The following is a 21,850-nucleotide window of genomic DNA, read 5'->3' on the forward strand; positions in this document are numbered from 1 at the left end:
TTGTGAGACAGCATATGATTACTGATAGGGAAAATCCTTGTGGGACAGGATATGATTACCAATAGGGAAGATCCTCGTGGGACAGCATATGATTACTGATAGGGAAGATCCCTTGTGGGGCAGCATATGATTACCAATAGGGAAGATCCTTGTGGGACAGCATATGATTACCGATAGGGAAGATCCTTGTGGGACAGCATATGATTACTGAGAGGGAAGATCCTTGTGTGATAGCATATGATTACCAATAGGGAATATCCTTGTGGGACAGCATATGATTACCAAATAGGGAAGATCCTTGTGGGACAGCATATGATTACTGATAGGGAAGATCCTTGTGGGACAGGATATGATTACCAATAGAGAAGATCCTTGTGGGACAGCATATGATTACCAATAGGGAAGATCATTGTGTGACAGTATATGATTACCGATAGGGAAGATCCATTGTTGGACAGCATATGATTAATTAATTCAAATCCTCATATTCATTTCATGAAGATTCTTCTGATCTGTGATGCAATTTTTTCATATAAAATTATTGTTTGCATCCTATTGCCATTAATCTTAAGACTTACCAGTACGTTATAGATATAGTATTAAATGGCAGATAATAACATGTAGCAGAAGACACTACTCACTGAAATACTTTTTATGGTCTAAGTGACATAAAAGCAATATCATTTATATTTTTTGAGTTGTTGATATAAAATGAGAAATAGTGGTCAGCTATTTGAAAATATATAGGCAGCTCCATTGTTACCAGTCCAGCAACTGATGTACACTTATATCTCAATGTATGCTCCAAAGTATGTTTAGGTATTGATCATGGAATCAAAATTTGGTCTATTAATGATTATCCAGCTGAGAAGAATTAAGTTCAAGAAATGTGAGGATTTCAGGAAGACAATCTGGTTGAAAGGCTTGTAAGTTAAAGCGTGTTTCTTAGCACATTACATGACATCATTAATGAAGCATAAGTAGAAATTCTTTAAAAATGGATCACATGTAGTATAGTTCTTTCATGAACAGTTTACTCTTTGAAGGTGTCAATGTGTCATGTATAATTCATTTGGACTTAAAAGTTATGCCAGCTGAACATGTTACATGGAAGTGATTGAATTTATTTTCTCCCCAACTATGCATTTACAAATTTTTTTATATATGGATGTACACATTATACTAGCAATCAAAGACAAATAAAAATATTGATCCGATATTTAAAAAATTACTTCATTGTTAAAATTGTAAATGTTTTGGCTAAAACTATCATTAGTTCAATTATTATTTGCCTACTTATTTTTCTCTCATTTCTTACAAAATAGGCACACAATAACACATACCTGGCATAACTGAAGAACATTTAACTTCATGATTCAAGCTATGAAGTGTTTGGGTGAACATGTAAGGCAAGGTCAAATCAGATAGCTCTAAGTTAGCCAAAACATCAAATGTTGTCACAAATGTCAGGCAACAGTCACTGTACAGAGCTACATGGAGGACTTTGGGAATTCAGTACAGCCACATGGACTTGTAGCTTCCTAAGAGTTTCCATTTCTGGCTGCGTCTTCAGATGGTTTTGTAAATAAAACTCATTGTGTAAGTCAAATGTACATAGATGTCTGGGGATTAAATTTTGTTCACCGCCCTCAGTGCCATAGAAGTACCCAACATTTAAAGAAATTTTAACCTCAAAATTCAATCTAGGAAGTGATTTGTTTATCTATTGAAGGTAAAGTACAGATGTAATCCGATTATTTGACCAGTAGCAGTGGTGGCACCTAGGTAGTAACGATAACTCACTACTTGCTCCCATGAAACCATCAAGATCTTTTACAAATTTATAAGTGGGTCGTTGCACTTAAACCATATTTGCAGCATTTGTTGAGTGTATAATCTTTTATGACTTTTGAATGACTACATCTTTACACTTGCTTCTTTCAATCAATGAATCAATCAATATTTATAACTAAAATATCAATGAGGTACCCATGCAGTCATGGTTACCTTCTTAATGTAAGGAAGCAGAGTAGTGTTTGATATTCCTATGATCCTAACATGAACACTGACTAGTGAGGGACACTAAAGACACTAAAATGATAAGATAACCCTAACATGAACCCAGACTAGTGAGCCACACTAAAATGATAAGATAACCCTAACATGAACCCTGATTAGTGAGCGACACTAAAATGGTAGGATAACCCAACCATCAACCATGACTAGTGAGCGACACTAAAATGGTAGGATAACCCTACCATGAACCATGACTAGTGAGCAACACTAAAATGGTAAGCCAACCCTAACATGAACCCAGACTAGATAGCGACACTAAAATGGTAGGATAACCCTACCATGAACCATGACTAGTGAACGACACTAAAATGGTAAGCCAACCCTAACATGAACCCAGACTAGACAGTGACACTAAAATGGTAGGATAACCCTACCATGAAGCCAGACTAGTGAGCGACACTAAAATGGTAGGATAACCCTAGTATGAACCTTATGACTGTTGCTCTAGTAGTCAGTGACATTTAGGTCACTAAAATTGACTGTTATTACAATAAATGGTTATAATGTTACAAGTTACTACCACAAAAAATACATTATTCTAAAACCTCTGAGAAACACTTTGGGGGAATTATGTATTGAATTAAAATTTTATATTGCTGACGAAAATATAATAAAAATCACCATGCCCTTTAAAAGCAGACACTAGGAGAGAAGTAAATTCTGTGTGATTCTCACAGAAACATTTCTTTTGAATCAGAGAAGCATACAAGCTGAACTTTAATGAATGTCTGGCTTAAGGTGGAACAAAAAAATTTTAAAAAAATGGTAACAGAAAGCTGGATGTTGTTCCATTACAGAATTTTTTTCTCATCTTTCAGCTAATGCACAATAACAATTAATCATGTTATTTTCAATAGTATGAGCAAGTGAGACAAAAGCACAATAGAGACAATGAAACATTTATTGAAGAATGATGGTTGATGTCTCAAAACATTTAAAATGGTGTACAATCTGCTGTAATCACGTCCAATATTATCTCATTAGAAGCTTATGAACTTAAGCTTATAAAATCATTAAATACACAATGGGTAGTTATTACTCCAAATGATCATCTGGCTTCTATCATCAATTATGCTGCAAATAACCAACAGAATAACCACCGATGCTCCAACGAGACTGTCATGCTGGCAACATTTAAGATGTAACAATGTGATGATGCTTTGTTTTAATCTCACTATATATTAATGCTCAAATGAATTAAATTGTAGTATTTTTTACACATGTCAATCAGCGAGGACTGCAAAGCTTATTTCAGGTGAACATCTGCATGAAATCATGTATGATGTTCTTTTCTGTCTATATTGATCAGAGTTATTTCCTTCTTGGAAACTGGTTACTGCAGCACTGTTCACTTGTCAAAGTATCTAGGATCTTCTCAAGAGAGGTTCTGCAAAAAAGTAAGAAATAATTAATGTGATAATTCTGTAATTTGTTCCATCTCATGTGGATTTTACTACAGAATAAAACAGACACACTAACAGGGAAATGTCATCAACCACTATTATATATGGATGACATCATTCTTACAAGCAAACTTTTATTATGCTGAAATCTATTATGGGAAGTCCCTCAAAGCTAGATATTATGCAAAGATCCCTGTCATTTTAAGTCATTTTAAAGATTATCCCTTTGAGTACTGACAGCCAAATCTGATGATTAATCAAATTCATTTGAAAAATTTATAAAGTACTTAATACACTCGTGCTTAATGTGAAACTTTTGTTGCACAGATATTTGTGAGAGAGTTGCTTACCAATTTTTCTATGTGGAGTAAAAGTCGTGATATAAGGAGAGTGGATCACCATAATGCCTTGATACTTTCTGATAAATTTATGAAAATATATTCAGTGATTTTTTAAAAGAAGTTGTTCAAAGTTAAATATGTTGAATTTAAGTATCTATACTTTTTGACAGATTTGGTGTTATCCTTAAAAATTTTAAACTCTGCGTGGATGCAGTGCGATATGTTTTGTTTTCATTTTTCTGGTTGTTTAGCAGATGAATGATGGACAGGTTTTTCCATATTTACCACACAAACATAGAAATACATGATTTCCAAACTGTCATAAAAACTAAACTGAGAATAATTTTAACAAGTATAACATTTTAGAGAATTTTGTGAGGGAAAATAAAATGAGGAAAATATTACATGCTAGAAATACACATACATGATATCAATTATTTACTTACTTTTTCTTGAAAATTAAGTTGATTTTAAAGCAACTGAAAAATTGTGATGATTTTACAATATTATGATTTAGCATAGAATTTCACATTAATATCTAGGTATAAAATATGCTGCTAATCATATATGCAAATGTCAGTGTTTGCAAGTTAAAAGTGGTAATTTCGATCTCTCCTCTTCCATCTTTCTTATGTTTCAAAACTTTATAAAGCACAATCAAATCTGGAGACCCATATGAGAAATACCTACACAATTTGGGTGACTTTAGCAAATTCACATACTTTCACTGGTCAGAGCACAGATCACAAGATCCGCTGGGCAATGGACCTAAAATTGACAAAGGAAACATACTAAATTAGATAGTATACCACTTTAACTGTCAAGTGGCCATCCATTTAATACATACACAAAAATCTGGCAAAGCTTGACCCCCCCCCATGCTTTTTTACATCTCACCCTTGTGTACGTATGCTTGATGCACACACACCCAGAATTCTAAAGAATGGCCCATATTTAATACTCAGAAATGATCAAGGATTAATAATATTAATGTGTTTAATAACACAGATATATCACCGCTGTAGAATGTCTTGCTGCACCAAAGAAATAAGCTGCGTAACTTTAAAAAGTTGATCTAGTGTCCAATAAAATTCAAATGCCGACTGAACCCAGACAAACAGGTTACGTATTAGACAAATTATTATTGAGGTTTCACCCCCACAACCCCCTTTCATATGTGTACATACATCATCAGTAGACACATCCACATCCACCCTCCATGCGCATGTACTAAATGGACGGCCCTGAATATTACATTCTTTACTCACTCAGGCTGCAAAGATAAAACAAGAAGATTGTTTCTTGCATACAGTGAAATACAATCAACACATCTGAAGGATAAAATAAGCGCAACAAAATTGGGACAGCATGTATTTATTATGTTATAAAGAAGCCTATAAAAGGTAAAAATTGCATATTTGCAATCTACTATTCAATACATTATACGAAAAAATATAATGCAAAAGAAAAGCTTAATTACAAAACTTTTAGATATATAATTTTTTTAAAAATATTATATTGTTCATATTAAAGTCTTAGCTAGACAAAGTTTACATTTGCTTATATTTAAATAATCATAAGATGGAATAGAAATAACAAGAACAAAGAGATGTGTTTATAAAACATGATAGCCCCATTGAAAAACTGATACAATGTAATATTTGATGAACATTTTAAACATTTAAAGCACTGCGATAAAAAGTTCATACATTCTACACTAAGTTTGTTTTCCATTTGTTTTTATCAAACTCGTACAAGTTTTCACTCTTCGGTACTAATAAATGTTTACAAGACGGTGAGCAGACTGGTCTAAATTTAATTACATGTAACTGTTGTCAGAAGGGTAATAGAATATATTCCATTAACAATCCTTCATATGACTGATTTCAGGTCATTAATGTTAATTTTTATATTCGTATCATAACTGGTAGAGTAAAACTTTATTCTAGTCAAATAAAAAATTTAGTATTTGCCTCACTGGGTGAATGTTGTATTTCGTTATTAATTGGAGATTTGTCAAACCAGGCTTTAAGTTCACCAATAAAATTATAAATTTCACACAACTACAAGTTAACAAAACATAATGTGTAGGATATTATTGGCAAACAATAACTCTCCCTAGAATGAAATGAAAGTTTATGCATCAAGCCGAAAGGGCTTGAAATGATGTCTTTGATTATCCTACATAAAAATAAGTGAACCATATTTTGTTGTTGTCAAGTTGATGTGCTTAATGGATGAAAATGGCTTTTAAATATTTGAATTTATGCAAGATATGATTGTTTCAAGCCTAGTTTAAGTCACAACGAAGATGAATAAAGGTCAGGTTAGTCAAAATATAGTTACATATTCTGGCATTTTTTTTTTGTTTCTTCAGAAATACAAAGATTCCCTAGTAGCTTGGGAAATAAGTTCAAGTGATTATAGCAAGCTATCATTTCACTAGGTGGAAACACAGAAATAGCAAGTCCCAATTTTTGTTCCTTCTGCAGGTATTATGGTTTGCCAGAACAAATATTACATCTTGTATTAGCCCAAAGCATGAATGATTCATGACACAAATATCAATGAAAACAAGTAATGTCTGATATTAACTTGAGACGAAGCAAAAGATTAATTTTTCAAAACTGCCATTGTAAAGCCTCTGCTGAAGAAACCAACACTAGACCATAACGATTTAAAGTACTACTGCCAGTTTGTAATCTCAAATTCATATAAAAAATCTTAGAAGAGGTTGTTCTACCCCAGCTTGTATCTCATCTGAATTCAAATAGTCTTTTCAGTAATGTACAATCTGCTTATTGCCCTTGCCAATGAACTGAAATTACTCTTCTAAAAGTAGTTAATGACATTCTATCTGCTTGGGATAGCGGAAAGATTACAGTCCTCACCCTCCTTGATTTGTCTGCTGCAATTGACATAATAGACCATGATATATTACTTCACCGTCTCCAGTACGTATTTGGCATTCATGATACAGCCTTACTGTGGCTCAAGTCCTATTTGGTCAACAGGACACATATTGTGTCTACAAATTGAATATACTTTCGCCCAGTTGATCTATATTGTGTTCCACAGGGGTCTGTTCTTGGACCTGTTCTCTTCATTCTATGCACTCAGCCGCTCTCAAGTGTCATAGATCATCATCTTGTGTCTCACCAATTGTATGTTGATGACACCCAAATATACAAATCTAGCCACCCAACTGAAGTTGATGCTATCATCCAAGGTGTAGAGAGGTGCATTTAAGTTGTGAAATCATGGATGACATGTAACAAGCTGCAGATGAATGATGATAAAACTGAGGCCATTCTAATCACAACAAAAAGACTTTCTCATTCACATCCTTTACCTCAAACAAGTATCTGCAACGCCAAAATTAAATTCATACAATCAGTACGAAACCTAGGTGTTACTCTGGACAGTACTCTCACATTGCACCAACATGTCATAAACATATGCAAGGCTACATATCTTGAACTGAGATGCATCAGCTCCATTCACAAATATCTTTCAGCTGATGCCACTAAAACTCTTGTGTGTTCATTAGTACTTTCAAGACTGGACTATTGTAAATTAATTCTGTCTGGTTCATCTCAGTATCTACTCCAGAAACTTCAAAACACAGCTGCTCGGATCATACTTACAGTACCACGATCAGAGCACACCTCCCCACTGCTCTGTACCCTACACTGGCTATCCATTCCATCCAGAATCAAACACAAAATTTGTTCTCTGTGCAATGTTTCACTGTCGGACTATAGTCCAACATACCTATCCGACCTCACCCATATGTGCACACCAGCAAGATACTTACGCTCCTCTTCTGACAATCATATACTCATTATTGCCACTATGAAAACAAAGTCATATGGACATTGTTCTTTTGCATACCAGGACCCAGCAACGTGTTATGAATTGCCCACTGAACTCAGACACAAAGACACTGATCCCATTCAAGAGTGCTCTAAAACTAAAAACTCACTTATTTCGACTGCAAGAACAAACTTAAAGACCTAATGTTTCCTACCTTAAATATTCTCAGCATGTTTGTTATGTTTTTTAATTTCGTAGTGTTTGTTTTGTAATTATATCATTATATATGTTTTTTTATCTTATAGGTGTTATCTAATGTTGTAAAGCGCTTAGAGCTTCTAAAGATTAAGCGCTATACAAAGTCCTCATTATTTCATTATTATTATTATATTTGCTACATGAGACTATAAGGCATTAAAATTTGGTTCTTCTTTGAAGTTAATAAAAACAGTATATCTTAATATACCTTCTTAATTCCAACCTAGTATATGACAAATTTACTGTTATTAACTTCATTTTAATATAGAAAATGTTTACTAAAAATAAGGAAGTCCCAGATTCCTCCTTATCCTCTCTTGCAAAATGGTCCATATAATATGGAATGTGTTAAATGGCTGTTAAAACCCAATCAATATACAATTCAGTCAAAGCATACGAGTATGGACTTGAAATCAAAATCATAAACCCATTATGAAGGAAAAGAGTCTTAACAATAAAGATAATAATACTCTGATATTCTTAACCCAAAATTATTTTTAAAATCTCATTAAAGGTTATGCCTCCTGTAACAATACAAAATTCCATAATCAATAAGTAGAAAAACCTCACGCAATGTTGACAGCTTTTTTATAATTTAAAGTCACGATGAAATCGCATATTCTTAATTCAAATTTGGGAAAATATTGTTTACTTCATCATAATGTAACTTCTATCTGAACAGGAAGTACAACAAATTGGTGGGATCTCAAATAAAAATTAAAAGTCCTCATATCAAATCTGATAATGCACAAAAAAATAAAATTATATTCTATATTCTCTACAATAAAACTAATCATTCATTATAGTCTATAGGTAAAAAAAAAAATTGAGAATGCCAGTCTTTATAGATAACATATATTCAAGCAACGAGTACATTTGCATCTGAAAATGTAATAAAAAAGAAACCTTCACTATATCAATTTTATCACCGTTTGAAACAAAGTAACTGAAAAATGAAAAAGAAATAAGCTGTTTAACTGAAAATGACATGTTGCATACAAACTGTGGCATGTTTAAAGACTAAGTTACTCCACGTATCAAATATCTAATTATTCACAGCAAATTTTTTAATGGTACATTGATTATATAATTTTAGGGAACTTCATCTTTTAAAATTATAAATATTTAAAGGAACAAAGATAATTTTTCAAAATAACACATATTCCATTTTTTATGTAGCTCTCAGAATATGTGATTTTCCATTTCTGACAATGATTATGCTTAATATTTAATTACCAATTGATTAACTCCTTATTTTGGCCAGATTACTTGTGTTTTGAAACTCCTCTCTGTGAACCTTCCTTTCATAGTAAAGAAGCATACAGACAGACAATGGTTCTTTATGGTAGTTAAGTACAATTTCCTAGTGCTCAAAGGTATTATCTTTTATCTTTTTGATACTTCTGCTCCAAAACTGAATTTTTTACAAACTTAAGCTGTGCCAAAGTTTCACTTTCTCAAATTAGTGCTTTACTGAATACTATGATTAGACTGCTCTGGTTGGCCTAAGTGGTTATAGCATCACCATGGATGTGGGAGGTCGCAGGTTAGAACTTCGGCTGAGTCATACCAAATTCTTGCAAAAATGGTACTAACAGCTGCCTCACTTGGCGCTCAACATTAAGATGTTATTTTTAGGACTGGCTGGCCTGGTGTTAAGTTAATGTGACTGGCTAGGACATTATGTTACATGTCTGCAGCATGATGCCCAATTGCTAGCCATCACTATAAACAGCCACAGTGCAGGCATCATAGCAATATGACTCAATTTTTTTTAAAGCTACATTAAAAATCCAAATCACACACACACACTACTGACAGATTTCTTATCTGTTCTTTAATGCTGTATTAGGTTTTAAGGTCCATAAATGCCATAGCTTGCTTGCTCCGACAGAGGTGTTTTGACCAAATAAATAACTGTACTTCTTATTATCATTTGTTAGTTTTATTTATTCAACAGGTCTTAACCCTTAAAGGCTGTATAGTTTTGAAGCACATGATCCAGCAGGGCTAAATTGTTTGAGAAAAGAAATGAAAGTGCACTCTAATTTTAAATTGTATGAAATTAATTAGGTTTTGTATCATGTCTGCTTTACATTAAATTTTGATTTACTGCTCAAGGGGGGGGGGGGGGACTGGAAAAACTATTTTGTCCATTCAGAGTGTACATCAGACGCGTATTTAACACCAATCAGTCACTAGTATCTCCATTAAAACTTTCCCAGCTCCAGTAATCAGATATATTTCATAATAACAGAAATCATTGTCTTCATCAGTGTCAGCGGCCAGTATTTGCGGAACAAAAGAAGATGAACCAAGCAGGGAATTAGCCTTTTTGTTTTTTCTGGGTAGGCTGTATTTTTAACATGCACTTGTAAAACTTCCTTTTTACATGGCTTATACTATGACATAATGCTTGCTACAGGGCACAATGTGCCAATAAAATCTAGTTTAAGAACCATTGATGTCAAGTTGAAGAATCCAGATGTAAACAGTTGCCTACCTGAAAAAAGACTTATGTTGCAAAAAACATGACGATACCTCTACTGGTGTGACTTACCCGAAGTACTTTAAATAAAAACTGTTTACAGTGCAGAGTACATTTTCCTATGAGTGACTTTAAATTGTTGGAGTTCCTGTGCATCAATATTTGGGAAATTCATACAAATTTTGCATGATTGATGCCCTGGAAGCATGTCTGTATCTGATTTGTAATGAATCTAAAGATAAAAAAATAACTAATGGATAATAAATTGTTTCCAAACTTAACAATTATCAATGGATGGGTAATGTGGGCTTTAAAAGATCTTAAAATAACTTTTATGTTCTCAGAAATTTTTAAACATATTTTCAAATAATGAAAACAAAACATTGGTGGCTAAGCTAACAAAACCCTAAATCACAAAATCTCTATCATCACATCGGTTAAAAGTAGCATTGTGAATAATTGTAACCAAAATTAAAAAGAAATAATGGCCAAAATTGATAGGTTGGAAACAAATGGGTGTTCAGTTTACTACTAGGTCAATGATTATGCAATCAACTTTTTACCCATGGTAGCAACTAACTGATACATGTAAAATAAAATTCTAATGCATCATTATGCATACAATAAAAAGAGTGGTCACGCTATACCTCCTACTATGGTTTGTGGTCATTGTTGTTTCAGCTCTGTATTCCTGTCTGGGTGTGGTACTTACCTATCTGCTGTGACACCAGGTGGTTTCTCTGACAGGTCGTCTCAAGCAAAATTGAGGTATACAGTGCTGAAAATACAAAAATAATTTAATTTTGCCACCAGAACAACTTCATACAAATTTTAAGTCATACACTCTACTCTTACAGCATGGCTGGTTAATCTAAAGAGTACAACTTGTATCAATTTATTCCATTCTACTGCAGATTTATAGATAAGCAGTGAATTTGTATATTTTACACAATCAAACTGACTAATGTTTTGGAGACAAATTGTTCAATGCATTGAGAACACAGTATTTAGGCATATACTACTCTTGCTGTACGTACAGTATGTACTTCATTTTGGGAATGCTGAAATCAGATAAAGTTGAAGTACACTTAGCTAATGAAAAGAATAAAAAATATATTAATAATTAAGAAAGTGCTTAGATAGCTTCATTTCATTCAAGATACTTCTCATCCTTTTAACCAATTTTGGCATTTCTGACTTCCATTGCATTACTGCCAACTGAAATGTAGGCCAACGAACTTGAAATCATGTCTTATGTGAAAATTTGAATTAATTAGAAAAAAGACATCAGAGTTAGTAAAGTCTGTTAAACTGTATTACTTTAATTTGTAGAAAAATGTGGAGACAGGCTGCCAAGAGTGTGAGATATTCCTGACAATTTGACTTCTTGTTCTGATGTTAGTCAACATTGGAACTCACTACACATACCGTTATTTAGTCAGTAAAACCTAAATCCCCAAAACATAAATATCAGGGTTGATGTCTTACACTGTTATGATTAGCTTAAGGCCATTTTTCATGCTACACAACAGTAAATATATCTGGTGGAGGAAGAACCTGGAAAACCACTGGGAAAAAACACGGACGGATGGGAAGCTAGTGGCATGCTCTCTCAAAACAGAGCAGAGCCTGACACTAAATTTTCCTGTAAATGTACTATATAATAATAAATAAATAATTTGAAGAGTAAATTGTAAGCAACAATAACCCTGACCTGCGCATTACATTATACAAATGACTGCCTGTTATGCTGCTGATTGGTTATGAACTACTCAAGTATTCTCACACCATACCCTTTGATTGTACCACCGTACAGATTTGAAAAACAGAAAGAATAAAAGATATCAAAAATGCACAAAACTTAGCCATTGCATTCACTGATTTATGACTTCTAAACTGATTGCCTCCAGGTGGGTCTCCAACACTGCTGACTTTTTTAATCAAAAGGGAGCTTCTTTAGCAACATGGTCGCCATTTTTGCTTGGGCCAGCTTGTTTTCAAGCACAGTTGTGATTGAAATTACTGTCTTTCAAACTTTCAGTAATTCCATAAATTTGGGATTTACATCTCTTTGAACACGTGTATACAAGAATTCCTTCTATTTATTTGTTCAAATTGTTCTTGAAATATTAGAACAAAAAATTGCACATATTGGATGCAGATGGCACTCCTTCTACATAGTCCTACAATGTAAGACATAGCACATATTATTTTCGTTTAAGTGATATGGTGCCCACAACATAAATATCAGCGTCGAGGTCTTACATGTAGGACGAGGCTACTACTGAAACAGACTATTCTAAAAATCAGAAATAGACAGAGGGCTTACAAACAAATGGGAGGATATGCGAATACTATAAATATAATATAAATCTACCTACCTCGATGCATTTAAGTCTCTTGTATAACAATTTCGGCTATAAAACAACGCAGTCTAGGTGAATTACTAGGTCTACGAAAAATACGAAACATCTTGCCCGCCATGACTTTTGTACATTTTTGTACTCTTCAGTACTAAAGATTCAGCATCCTGCAGCATTTCGAGAAACAACCAATGAGAGTGAATCTTACAATTATTTTACTGAATACTAGTATACTATTGGTTCCAACGATTTCGCATGTGAGCGATCTCGTATTCACCGTCGTTGAGCATATTGCGCTATACTTCGTTTGACATTCACGATTAGTGACGATCGTGACATCCACCTAACTTTACGAATTAACTTCTTGCAACGTGTGCAACTGCTTACAAATATTACCTGATCAGTTTACAATTTTATTAAAATTTACCTTTTTCTTAATTTAATTAGCACTCTTCTTTTGCGGGAAGTACCTTTTCACACACGAGCGGAAACGCATACTGCAACTAGAATAGTTACCGTACATGCAATCAATTCAATATGCATCTCCGTATCGATACATTAAAGGTTTATTTAGGATAAGTAGCTAATGACAAATACGTTTCATTATCTTAAGACTGGTATTAAGAACGAAAGACTGATGTTACCAGAAGATATAAACTCCGTGAAAGATTAGATGCAAAGAAGAAAAATATAAGTAAATAAGTCATTATAAAGTACACATTTCAGGAATATTTTGCAGTTCTGTTGCTATTATCAGTACTGACCACAAATGTATTTTCGGGTTACGGGTATGCGCGTAATATGACTGTCAGTCAAGGGGCCGAGCTGATTAGAAGAAGACCAATCTGGCAGCCCCCATTACTTGGCATACTGATGTTTGCACGTGGATTGCACGCAAGGCCGAATGTATAAGAAAAATGTAACGCTCGTTGCATCTTGATGAGACTTCATGCAACAGGATAATCGCATAGTTATAGCTCTATACTATCTAAATGACGTGATCTATGCCATAAAATTCTATATTAAATTGCCTATTTTTGATCATATAAATACATTTTCGGTAAAGTTAATTGCCCCATGAACCTTTAAATATATTTTTTTAAATAAGGTAATACTATAGAACTTTAAACTTATTACGTGATATTTGACCCCACCCCATCCGTTGAGCCAATTCTTATTACCAATAGCGGTTAAAGGTGAGTTCACGTCGCGTGTGTAGAGTACATGTACAATACGTTCTACTATTTTTATTCATAAATCAAGGTTGAATTCATGTCAACATTATATTTCAGACAAAATAGGCCATATGGGTCAGATCAATATCACGTGCTCTAGAGAATTCATTTGGACTACAGAATATCAGACAGCCCTAGCTGGTGATTGGTTAAATTATTTCAAATGGGTTTTTTTTTTTAATATAAAAATTCCCGTGTTTAATGCTAAAGTATTTCGCAATAATGAAAAATTTAAAAATGCATAGAATTATATTATGATAATCTCTAGCTGTTTATTTGCTGTGTATATAGTGATTAAATGAAGGAATTAGATACGCAGTTGTATCATTCTATGTTATACCAGTCTTTTTATTTATTTATTTATTTTACTTTGAAATCGCAGAGCTGATGTAATTTATCCTAAACAGACAGTACCTTACTGGATTATTGTGAAATTATTCAAGAACTCGGATATGTATTAATTTCTTTGAATTACCTTGAAAAAGTCAAGGACATTTGTAACATTCAACTTTCACTGGATTTACCTTGAAATAAAAACTTCTAGTTATTAAAAACTGTTTTTGTGGTGCTAGCACAAAAGCACATTAGAACTTTCATTCCGAATACATCTTGAACATTTCCGGATTACTGTGAAAGTGATAGTACTTTGGGGAAATTCTAGGACTTCATACCATATTGTACGTTATTTTTAATTATTTCGCTTTGCTTGACTTTACATTTTAGGGAAATAAATTTATATTTTGGATTATAGAAGTTTGTTGGGGTTTTGTTTGTTTTTTTTTCTTGTTACATGTTTAAGTTCATTGGACGTAACAATAAGCAGAACTGAAGTAGCAGTGAGGGTGAACAGACCAAGTTTGTTTCCACATTTGAAGGATCCTACGAAATAATTATTTTTAGAAACCTTTATTTTCAAAATTAAAAACTGCTACGGGACGTTATTTTTGATCAAGCCAACATATGTGACATCACATAGGTACTCACGCTCACTGCTGCTCACAGTGAAAAAACTTTAAAATATTTGGTCGAGACCAATCCGTAATTTTTTTATTATTATGAATTAAAATTATTAGTAATTTAATACTCATGAGTGTCGGAGAACCACATTCTGCTAGATTAGCACGAGAGCGATTAGAAGCAATAAAAAATATCTTCCTGTGAGAGAATCTGTCAAAAGAAAAATACGAGCAGTTGAGGATGCAAGAGAAGGATTTACTGAGTCAAATGAGTTATTATTTAAACCAATAACTACAACCACTGAGCGAATCCTGCTTGGGGATGTTAAAGATCCAGATGTTAAAAAGCGAGGTATTCTTCCGATGTTAGAACGAATTGAGAAACAAACTCAACCTACACCTTATGATGAACCAAGAGAAGCTGCTGCTAGGATTATTGCGATTGATACATTTACCGAAGATAGTGTTAAATTTATAAGAGGATTAAAAAATATTGATGAAGTAACTAGAATTGCCGTGATATCATTTAATAATCGAAATCGTGTTTTAAAACCTGAGCATGCTAATAAAAATATATCTCGTGATACATGGTATAAATGGATGCATAATATATATTATAGAACTAATCAGGCTAGAATAAATGATATTAGATTTATTGCATATCAAGATGCGATAGTTAGATTTTATAGTACATTTCAACAAAAACAACTACCTTCACTAAAACCAGAACCACATGAAATATTTACCAGTGAAGCTCTTAGTATTTTCAAAGATAGAGATGAATTAATTAGAATTGCTATAAATGATTACGATGAAAGAAATAAATATTTGAAACCTGGATTTGTTGATGAAATTGAAAAAGACGATTGGTATCCTGCGTTATATTTTGCATCTAAAAGAATAAAAATAAATTTAAAAGATCCGGATTATATAGATTTTGTTGCTGAAATAAATAAAGTAAAAAAAAGTCGATGCAGCAACAACCGCCTACAGGACAAATACCTAAAACATTTTCGTGGATATTTAGACCAGATGTTCGTACATTTTTTAAAACCCGCGATAGAATAATTGAAATGGCTGCACATGATTATGATGAAAGAGATAAATATCTGATACCAAGACTATGCTGATCGTGTAGGTCAATCCAAATGGACTGATGCATTATATTTTACTTATTATGATAAAAAATATAATCCAAATGATCCAGATTATCAAAAATTTATTGAGGAGGTAAATTTAAAACAAATGTCTCCAGAACCAGAGGAAGAAGAACCAGATGAAGAAGAACGGGAGGAAGAAGAACCAGATGAAGAAGAACCGGAGGAAGAAGAACCTTTTGATATACCGGAAGATCATTCAACATTTACAAGGCTTAATTACTTCCAATTTTTTCTGTAAAGACACTCTCAAAAGAATTAAAGAGCAAAATGAATTAGAACGTATTGCTGTGTTTGAATACAAAGATAAAAACAAATATCTATTAAAAAAACATCTTGATACTATTACCGAACCAGATTGGATTCCTGCGTTATATTTCGCTTATAAAAATGAACGAGTTAATCTTGATGATCCAGATTATAAAACTTTTAGAAAATACATATTTGAGCAAAGAATGAAAACTATTGGTGTCATCGGTAGAGGTTATGATTCTGTCTGTCCTGATAGTGTTATCAATGACGTGTCTCGGCTAGAAGTTCTTATTGGAGGGAAACGAGCTGGAAATAATTCACCAGAAATAATTAACGAGGCAACCGATATTTGTCAGCGATTATTCCGCGGTGGTGTCATGGACGTTCACGTTTACAGAAACCTCATCGATGAAATTATTGACGATCACAACAACTAGTTGTTAGATAAATAATTAATTAAATAAAATGATCGTTCACAAACATCATCGTAACCCTGTGCAAATTCGAGTAGTAAATGCTCGGTTGCCTATGTATAAATTTACTCACGGAAATGGACTTGGTGATGTTGTTAAAGGTTTTATTACAAGAATAGTTCCTAAAGCTGGATCTGTTGCAAAACAATTATCAATGAAAGCTATAAGTTTTGTTCGTGATAAAGCCGCTGCTGCTGCTGGTAATATTGCTAGTAAAGCTTTTAACTATGTCAAGGACAGAATAACAAATTTAATACGCAGAAAAAAACAACCGATCACTGCTCCGGTCAAACTACTTAGCACCGCGGTGATGCCCAGCGACATTAGTAAGATAATAAATGGTGCAGCGAATCAAAAACTAACAGAATTAGTAGATCAGGAAATAAATAAAAAAAATAACAAAGGAAGCTAATAAAATGATAAATACTAGTGCGATATCAGGAAGTGGTCTTCGTTTTAGAAGATAATCTTTATAATAAAATGTTTGCGCGGACATCTAATGAGGCATTTGACATGGATGAACCCGTCAGCAAAGATACGTCAGTGCGTGATTATCAGTATTATTCGTATGACACAGTAACGCCAAATAGTGATAACATAATTGAAATTCAGGTTCATGATACAACCAGATATTTTTACCATCTGAGGCATTTATCGAGGTTGTAGGTGAAATTATAAAAAATGATAACACCGAATATGCAGCAAATTTTAAGGTCGGATTTGTCAATAACGGTATTATGGCGTTATTTAAAAGCGCCGCGTATATGATTGATGGGAGGGAAATTGAATCAATCAATAATGATGTTGATCTTGCTACGACAATTATAGGCCTAGCTAGATACTCAGATGATTTTACTAGATCAGCTGGTCCAAGTATGATGTTTGCCAAGGATAATTCTGATCACGCTGATCATACACAGTTTATCGTGAGACGACCACAAGATCGTGGTGCTCCTCCTGGTGACGCTCCAATCGAGAACATGATTATAAACACTAATACTGAATATAATCTGGGATTTTTAACACGCAATAGTATGCTATCAGGTGATCGCAGAAGATTTTCCTGCGCGATTCCATTATCACATATTTTAGGATTTTGCAGAAATTTTAGAAAAGTAATTTTTGGAGCCAAACACACAATTGTTCTTTATCGAAAAGGTAACAGCGATAATGCAATCTGGAGAGAAGCTGGTGCTGGTGCTGGGGATAATGGCAAGGTGGTATTATATAAACTTACCTTGTGGATGCCAGCAATGACTCCATCAATAACTGAAGAAAGTAGACTACTTTCCTTTATGGATCAAGGTGGTAAATCGGTGATGTCATGGTTGACAACAACCACTGATAGTATCACTAGCAATGTTCACGGTAATTTTACCTGGCATATGGCATCACAGCAAGGTGTTTCTGCACCCAGACATATCTTTGTTGCTATTCAAAACGTTAATAGATATACTCAGTTAACTAGTCATATGATATTTGATCATTTTAACGCTAGCGAAATATCGTTGCGAATAAATGGGCAACAAGAACCATCTGAGGAGATATCGATAAATTTTGATGGTAATTCATTGTATATCATCGCCTGTTAAGTTTTATGGGTCGAGATCAAAATGTTGATACCGGATTACAAATATCACAGTTAGATTTCAAAAATTATTATCCGATCTATTATTTTTCATTGGAACATCTCGATTTAGTAAAACAATCTGTCGTTGATATACATTTTAAAGCAAGATTAACTCCAGGCGCCGGAACCAGATACAAAGCAATCGCGGTCATACTTAGCGATAGAACTATGATTCTTGAAGGTATTAGCGGGCGAATGAGAGTCATTGACGCACCAGTAGAAAAAATGTGATCTAAATTTAAATCAATCGCGTAATTATAAATGCCATACGATCATGTTAGTGTGACTCTGACTCCCGGTCAGGTGAAAAAACTTCAATCAAATACAACAAAAACATGTGGAGTAAAATTAACGTTAAAAAATGTTCAAATTCAAGGTGGACCAAATAAATTGGCCCTAACTAAAACTCAACATAAAAATTTCACCAAAGCTAAATCAGCAAATACTGGTGTCCAGGTTAATCTTTCCACGGGTGCCATCAAAGATGTGATTAAAGTTGGTGGTTTTTTTCCCACATTTAGCTGGATTAATACCAGCATTAATTGCAAAAGCAAGCAATTGCGGCTCCGTTAATAGCAAAAGGTGCCGTATTAGGTGCTGCTGGGTACGCAGGCAGTAAAGTAGCACAAAAAATAACTGGAGGAAGATACGGTAAAAAAAAGGTCGCGGCCTAAGGTTGCCAGGAACGGCAGCGTTGTGGTACGGAAAAGGTCTTCGACTACCAGGAACGTATCCGAGAACCCGTTAAATATTTCGCCAATGTCAAATTTTGATTTATCTAACAAAGCAAGAAATAAAAAAATAAGATTTTTCAGAGGTGTATTTATGCGAGATCAATTACCGGCTCGACCAAATTCTAACGAAACTGGAATTATAAATCTCGATGACAGTGTTGGTCCAGGAACGCACTGGGTATCTTACGCGATAAATCCACGTGAAATTATTTACTTTGATTCGTACGGGTTAGCGCTACCAAAAGAGTTTCTAAACTATGCAAAACAATTAAATGTTCCAATTTTGGTATTCAACGTTACCGAGGCAGACATTAACCGATCCACCGATATGTGGCAGTGAAGCAATTAATGTTCTTGATGCAATATCAACGTCGGTAAAACCATATCACAAGGTTGTACTTAGGTACACATCTCATAAATTAAATCAATCGCGATAAAATAATGGTCGAGATTTATGGAAGATCTCTATCAAGGGTGTCAAAAAAAACTGCCGACGTTGATTTATCCAAGTATGCAACAAAAGATGATCTTAATAATTTATTAGCAATGTCACAAATAGATCCCGACAAAGTTGTTATTTTTCAGGATCAACATGGAAAATTACAAACAAGTAATATCAAATTAACTGATATAATTAAACGAACCGAGTATAACACCCACGTAAATGATTTTGCTCGTTTGAAAGAAATTGCCAAAAAAGCTGGTGATGAGATTGAAAAAGCTGTTGAAGATATCACTAATAAGTTAGATTCAAAGACTGATAAAATAAAAGTTGACAAAGATATCAAAAAAGTTGACGAGGATATCAAAAAAGTCAGCGAAGATAATAAAAAATCCCATAGAGATTGCAAAAGAGAATTAGAATCCATTATTAAATTAAAAAGTGATGAATTGAGACAGGAAGTAGATTCCTCTATCAATTTAAAACTTGATAAAGTAAAATACAAATTAGATATTGCTGACATCAACACTAAAATTGCTGACATCAAAGTTGCTGCTGATGCAATTGGCGAAAAAATCTACCGCATCGAGGCCACTTTGAATACATATGATCTCATAATAATTCCTTCACTTATTGAGGATACAAGCTTTATTAAGTTTCCACCGACAATAAAATCATCACAGATCAATAATATGATATTTACAACGGCGTCAGGATCAGCAACGTGGACACCAGAAGATAACACCTTCAAATACACAGTAACAGTTACCGGCGTATACAGATTATATGTTTTTTCCTCAGTGAGATTCAGAATAATCGCCAAAGAATACAAATGGCGACATACCAGCGATAGATTTCTTGGATTTTTAAATGTTTTACTAAATAAAGACGTCGAAGAAATTTTTACATTAGAACCATCTGAAAGAGCGGTAGCGGTGTCAGCAGATTTTGGTGGTGTATGGAATTTATAGCTGAAACACCTCAATTATTTACTTAGTAAGATAAAATATGAGCGACACGTCCGAGTACAGATATAATCTTGCACGCACATAGCAGGATTCGTTGAAAAATATCATCGACGTAACCACGGCAAAAATAAAAAAATATCAGCGACGACTAGTTATCATCGACGTCGTTGTTTACTCGGTGTCAGCAACTGTTGCTGGCGCCGGAATAATATTATCCGCGGTAACAATGATGGCACCCGTCGCTGTCACAATTTGTATTTCCGCGGAAACAACAATTGCGGGCGTCCTTAATATTATTGCAAAAAAAATTATCCTCGTGCACAAATGAAAAATTATCCTCGTATGTGCTTAAATTACACACGGCAACGACCGCGTACACAAAGTTATTTTCGTTGTTGTCGGAAAGTCTCAATGAAGGAAATATATCTTATTCTGAATTTTCCGCGATGATAAAAATTTATAATCAGGAAGATATTAAAGCTACGAATATTAATAATGTCGGAGTTGCAACAGATTGTGACAAATACAACACCACGCAGAACAATAATGATCTCGGTAAGCTCGACTAATCCAGAATTTAACATTAATTTTCCGACGCCAATTTCCGTCCACGAGATCGCGCTATCACAACTGCGAGTTTATCATAGCTGGCCCAATATTAGATTTAAATCATTTGGTGGTTTATTATCAAATAATTCGATTGTTTTCGCTAATAAAAATAAACCTAGTACCGATGGTACTTCCGGTACTCCAGATTGGACTGTTGTTGGATTACCAACAGGTAGTTATCAGGTCAAACAAATCAATGATGAATTATTGTATAGGATAAATAATATAACCGGAGAAGAACCTGGAATAAAAATATCCGCACACGAACCGACGTTGACTTCGATCATTGAGATAACATCACCGTATATCGTCGATATTTATGCAAGTTAAATAAGAACCGTTCTAGGTTGGACAGAGGTTAGACCACCAATTCCATCTATACCGCCAGAACCTGTAAAATCTGATTATATCACCGACAGAAAATCTTATCACAATATTGACCCAGTTTACGAACAATTAATAACCCATATAAAAAAATTATCAAATAATATTTTTATTTTTAGAGGAAAAGATGATATAACGTGGTTTTTACAAGACCAGAAGGTGATACTGGATTTTATGATCTGTCCAATATTTCAATAATTTTTATACAACATTTAGTTGAACATAAAAAACAGCTACAGTTATTACGAAGATATTTTCAGGAGTG

The 21,850-nt window shown here is 33.8% G+C and overlaps 1 long non-coding RNA gene across 1 annotated transcript; it reads right to left on the minus strand.

Annotated features, from left to right (window-relative positions):
- Positions 1 to 2,959: 2,959 nt before the first annotated feature.
- LOC149776525 (uncharacterized) lies at positions 2,960 to 12,939 on the minus strand. Its single transcript, XR_016416223.1, has 4 exons — positions 12,764 to 12,939; positions 11,095 to 11,160; positions 4,511 to 4,588; positions 2,960 to 3,463 (listed from the first exon to the last, which is right to left on the minus strand). It is a non-coding gene; the product is annotated as an uncharacterized LOC149776525 (long non-coding RNA).
- Positions 12,940 to 21,850: the final 8,911 nt, after the last annotated feature.

This window comes from Sinohyriopsis cumingii, chromosome 18, assembly GCF_028554795.1.
Source record: "Sinohyriopsis cumingii isolate HCF-2022 chromosome 18, ASM2855479v2, whole genome shotgun sequence".
NCBI classification, from domain to species: domain Eukaryota; kingdom Metazoa; phylum Mollusca; class Bivalvia; order Unionida; family Unionidae; genus Sinohyriopsis; species Sinohyriopsis cumingii.